Raw genomic sequence first — 6,117 nt, forward strand, 5'->3', positions numbered from 1 at the left:
ATAGGAATTTTTCCTCTCCGGCACTGCACACAAAATTACACTTGATAGGAATTCAAGATTTCTGCAAACTCTTTTCAAACTTGCAGCCACGTGGATCCCAGCATGTCTGGTTTACTAAAGAGATTTAATATATGTCTGGCCAAGGAGAACATTTGGTGTAAAAGGATACAAAGCCCAAACCTTAAATTGTTTCATATTGTCATAACAAAAAGAATGTGCCAGTACATACAAACACACACGCAAAGTTCGGTTTAAGTTTGTTTTAGTCCCCTATGGGAGGTTTGTGATTCCGAAAAGTGCGGAGGCAAATATTTGGATGGAAAAAGCAAAGGGAAAGGTACGAGGGAAATACTAAAGTAGATCAGATCTTACAGTTTCCTACTCCTACTACTCCAGATCAGTATTGTGAAATATATGCACAATATAGATATTTAGTAGACCATTGTTTTATCAGGAAGGAGAAGATATAAGACTACAAAAATTATTACAGCTGTTTAACCACTTTTCAGTTTTTAGCAAAGAGTGTCCCAGATAATAATAATCATGTTAATAATAACAATAACATAGTTTCCACTTAGCTCTGGTTATTACTTTATATTCAATGGTAAGCAAAAGTGGTGGATGACCAAGAAATGGCTTTCAAAAGGAATGGGACTGTGTTGATACTTGCATGATTTATTTTTGTATTAGGTTTTCCTAATCCAGATGATTGGGAAGGGTCATGGTTGCAGTTAATACATTGAAATGTATTGGCTGCGCTAAAATGCAGATAGAATTTATTAAGAGAGAGATGCTAAATGGTTTTTTTCCTCTGCATGGTTACCTATCTTTTAACCATAGGAGGCAATTCTGCCAGCATGCCCCCTCCATCATAATGCAGATGTGATTGGCACATCCTTCCAACCATGCAGTGGGAGTGGTTATGATGGAGGGGGCATGCTAACAGTTAAGCCTGCATGGCCACCCTCCACCTGACAGAAGCTGGTAGGTAGGACACAGGATGTCACAGGGAGTCCCAAGTCCCAAGTTAACATTTATGTTTACAAATGTAAACAGTAATGCAATTAGGCAAATCACCTCTCCTCGGCTGTTGTAATGTGATTCAAACACAATGAAAACATAGGCCAAAACGTAACTTGTGAACGCACCCTCACACAAAGCATGCACCAGCCCCCCCCCTCCCCCACACACAGCAGGCACCCGCCCCATCTCTCATACACACACACACACACACACAGCAGGCACCAGCCCCATCTCCCACACACACACACACACACAGCAGGCGTCAGCCCCATCTCCCATACACACAGCAGGCACCCGCCCCATCTCTCATACACACACACACACACAGCAGGCACCAGCCCCATATCCCATACACACACACACACACAGCAGGCGTCAGCCCCATCTCCCATACACACAGCAGGCGTCAGCCCCATCTCCCACAAACACAGCAGGCGTCAGCCCCATCTCCCACACACACAGGAGGCACCAGCCCCATTTCCCATACACACACACACAGCAGGCACCAGCCCCATCTCCCACACACACAGGAGGCACCAGCCCCATCTCCCATACACACACACACAGCAGGCACCAGCCCCATCTCCCATACACACACACACACACACACAGCAGGCACCAGCCCCATCTCCCATACACACACACAGCAGGCACCAGCCCCATCTCCCACACACACACCAGGCAGCAGCCCCATCTCCCATACACACACACACAGCAGGCACCAGCCCCATCTCCCATACACACACACACACACAGCAGGCACCAGCCCCATCTCCCATACACACACACACACAGAAGGCACCAGCCCCATCTCCCATACACACACACAGCATGCACCAGACCCATCTCCCATGCACACACACACACAGCAGGCACCAGCCCCATCTCCCATACACACACACACATACAGCAGGCACCAGCCCCATCTCCCATACACATATACACACACACCAGGCCCCATCCCCATCTCCCATACACAAACACACACACACACACCAGGCACCAGCCCCCCTTCCACCCCTCCAGCACTCACCTCTTCCTCCATGCTGCTAGGCCTGGGCTGTGCTGTGGGGGCGTGGCCTCCTGTGTAATGTGCAGGGCTGGTCTGTGGGGGCGTGGCCTCCTGGCTCTGTGTAATGTGCAGGGTCGGGCCTGTGAGGAGCCCAGCGCTAGGGCTGACATCTGCAGGGGAGAACAGGCTGCACTGCCACCCACTGCTGTGCATCCATATCATAAGGTTAGTTTATCATATGGATGCATCAGGGAGGGCAGTGCAGGAGCCTGTACATAGGAAGTGAGCTGGCCGACATTCGGGCACATGTAGTGAGAGAGAGGAGGAGGGGCCCGGCCCTGCATGTAGTGAGGAGGAAGGGAATGGCCCTATCAGCTGCTCAGAGCATCGGCCCACCGGGAAGTCTCCCGGTAAAGTCTATGCCCAGTCCGCCCCTGGTTACAGGGGGCAAAGGGGTCTGTCTGTAAGTAGGGGTCGTCTAATTTGAGTGTCCTTAAGTAGGGGACCACCTGTATATAAAAAAAAACTACAATAAGAAATGAAAATAAAATATAATATATTTATAATAAGCAGAAACATAATCTTAATAAATAATAATAATATATTTTGTACTTGCGCCTGTTTTTGTCTTACATGTGATGCATGTGAACCCCTACTGATTGTACAGCACCATGGAATTAATGATGCTCTATAAATAAATAATAATATACACTTTCATGATATTTGCGCTGTCAATCTAGCCATGTGGACTTTTCCTAATAATACAAGCTATTGATGCATGGAGGCAAACATTTCTGCTTCCTTATTAGCCAGGACTTCCCCTGTGACAGACACAGTGGTGACATATAATCCTTCATGTTGAGGCCCAGCTTTTCACATGTGGCTGTGTATCAGCTCTGTTAAGTCACAAGTCCATGACTAATTCCATTTGCTGGATAAATGCTTTCTTGTGCTTGCTTTTACACTTAAGAGATATCGGAATCCTTCCAATTAGCCCATCTACTTAGCACTGCTTCCTGTCAGGAAGGGCTTTCTTGGTTGGAGTTCTTGACTAGTAAACTTTTCCCAGCTGGACCGGTTGTGCACCCTCATGCTGTTCACTCAAGGACTCTACGTGTTAACTCTATTTGATATTTACGTGAATTTGCTACAATTAGTTATAACCACTCTATAAAATCTCTAATATTGGATAGTCATCTCTTTCTGATAGCCCTGTGCTGTACGCAGCTATCTCTGACAATCCCATAGACAGTGAATGAAGTAGTAGGGCACATGTCTGGCTCCATTGGGAACGGGAATACCGTTTTTGTAATCAGTGGTTGCTCCATTGGTTAGACCCTAATCGATGAGCATGTTAACATTGTTCCCTTATTGGTATAAGTGGTCTATTGTGTTTAGTCATAGTGGATCAAATTTATCATTTAATGTAAGAAAATAAATATTAAACAGCGTATATTGGAAGGATCTTTATCAATCTTCTGCATAGTCCATAGATCAGTACAGAATTTTAATGAAGGATATTTATGATGCCGGTGCATGAGCCCCGCAGCGCAATAGATCAGCATGCTCCAACCTCCTGATGTATCGGGCAGGATGCTGCGCAGCATTTATTCTACGCCAGGCAGCCGGCGACTTACCACATGTGAAAAGTAGCCGGCTGGCGCGAGTGCGCAGGGACACGAAGACAGTGCTAGGCCGGCCGCACCCCGCCTTCTTGCCCCACTGGTGTGATGGTGGCGGAGAGGGCTTAATAATAATCACAAGTGCTAACAAGTTCTGACATAGCGGGGAGGCCCTGATAAATATGCCCCAATATCTACATTGCATAATTGAATTAAATTCTAATTTTGGAAACAATAAAACTAGTTTATTACGGAATTGTTTATTTTAGTATCTGTTTCTTGAATTCCTCCATTTAGAGGATGTTACTTTATTAATGTCATCCAGTTCTTAGTAAAACTTTGCTCACATAAGTGCACAATATGCCACTAAAGCCTTAGCGACCACATAATCTGGTTTTTACAGCAGCTGTTTGGGGTACTTGTTGCAGGACATCAGGTCATCACAGCCCAGCTCTGGCATGAAAAGCTCAGATCCCCATGATTAACCCCTTATTCACCACAGTCAATAAGGGGTTAATTATGCTAGCTAAGGAACTGCACATGAAGTTGGTTCCCTCTGTCACCCATCGGCACCCTGCAGCTGTGATCGCGAGGTGCCAATGACATCAATGGCAGTCCATAATTCACTGAAGGCCTGCCTCTAGCATAGCCTAATAGATGCTGACAATAGTGACTGACAGTATAATGTACTGCACTACATGAATAGTGCTGTGCATTCTACAAGAAATCATACAGTCTCATGTCAGTGTCCCCTTGTTAGAGAAAGCAATATAAAAAAATTGTCTTTTGTAAAAAAAAAGCCTAAAAAATGAAGACTTTTATTTAAAAAAAAGTCCCATTTGCGGTTTCAATAAGGGGTTAATAAAATTTTAATCATCAGGATATATGAAACACAAAATTGTGGCATTAAAAATGACATTTTGTTAAAAAAAAACAAGACCCCATGCAACTAAAGTGACAAAAAAAAAATAAAAAAGTTATAGCTTGTAGAATCCATTGATGGAAAAACACTGAAAAATGCCCTGGTCATTAAAGTGGAAAAAAGGGGCAGAGATAAGGGGTTAAACAAATCACCAATGAAGAAGTCCCTTTTTTGTCTAGTAAAATTACAGAAAATAGTTCCTATTATAATGAATGGGGCAAAGTATTGTGTGCCTGCGGCACACCCGGTGTTACATGCCAAATTACTAAGAGCACTTGTGTGCCAGAACTGAAATCAGGTCTGGCGTACATTTCAACTATTACCTGTGCCAGTTTCTTGGTTTAAGTTATACCCGTGCCCACTTTTTTAAGTGACACAAAAGAGCCAAAAACTAAAACATTCCATGGTATGTGCCAGGAATAACAACATTTTAAAGCTATCTCTGTCGAAAAACAGTTAAAAGTAGAAAAAGATTTGCCTGGAAATCACCAAATGGTCAGTCTCAGCAGACCCAGTACAGTTCTGATCCTGACATTAGCAGGGCTGCTTTGCCTTGTAACTAGAGCTGCTACTAGAGTTACATGGGAAAATAAACCTGAAAGTTTGAGAATATGTTTCCCAGGGGCTTTTTTTAATAACTGACTACTATACAAATGACAGAATCAAGATAACTAATAAAAGCCTAATAAAATAAACAGGTTCATGTCTGGGAGATATACACTGTAAATCATAGTTGAAGGTTTCATTTCAATTTAATATTTTAGCTTCTCTGACACACTAAAATAACTAAAAAAAAACCTAACAAAATATAACCCTGACCATAAAGTCCCAAAACCTCTCCAGAGTTGCACGTTTATGACTAGATTTTATTATTATTTAGCAGTTCATTCCTTATAATAGAAGGTAATTGTATATGTTGAGGTTGTGATGCTGTCCTACATTACACCCACGCAGAAATATGAGTAATTGCTAGACCTAAAACAGGAGAAAAAGTGTATATTACTAATATTAGCGGTGTCCTGGTTATCCAGAATCCTGTGAGGCCAAGGAAATGATGACAGCATTCACTACCTAAAGCCAGTGTGTGTGCACTTCCCTTGTGAACGTACTACATTGTGCATGCTTGTGTGCACACCTCCCCCTAGTGGCCACAATGAACCCAGGGACATGTGTGATTGACTATACATGGTATTGTCACAGGATTATGTTACATCTAGATTAACATGTGGCAGCACGTTTACCTACATACTGTGTACCTAACACATGGGATGCGTGTCTACCTGTAAGGCTGCTACAGTCTAGTAACAAAGCTTGTTCCTGGTAAGGACATAAAACCAGCAATGAAAGCAAAAGGCGTCATTTTTTTAAAAATACCAACATATGCCCAAAATATTTCAGAGCCTATTTGAATATTCAGGTAAATGAATTGTAGCGTAAAATATTTTAAACCAAAAATGGAGAACCATGCAGAACCTTAGGGGTTCTGGAACCCACAACACATAGTTCAATAATAATAATAATAATAATACGGTAATAAC

This window comes from Engystomops pustulosus, chromosome 4 (assembly GCF_040894005.1).
Source record: "Engystomops pustulosus chromosome 4, aEngPut4.maternal, whole genome shotgun sequence".
Classification (NCBI taxonomy): domain Eukaryota; kingdom Metazoa; phylum Chordata; class Amphibia; order Anura; family Leptodactylidae; genus Engystomops; species Engystomops pustulosus.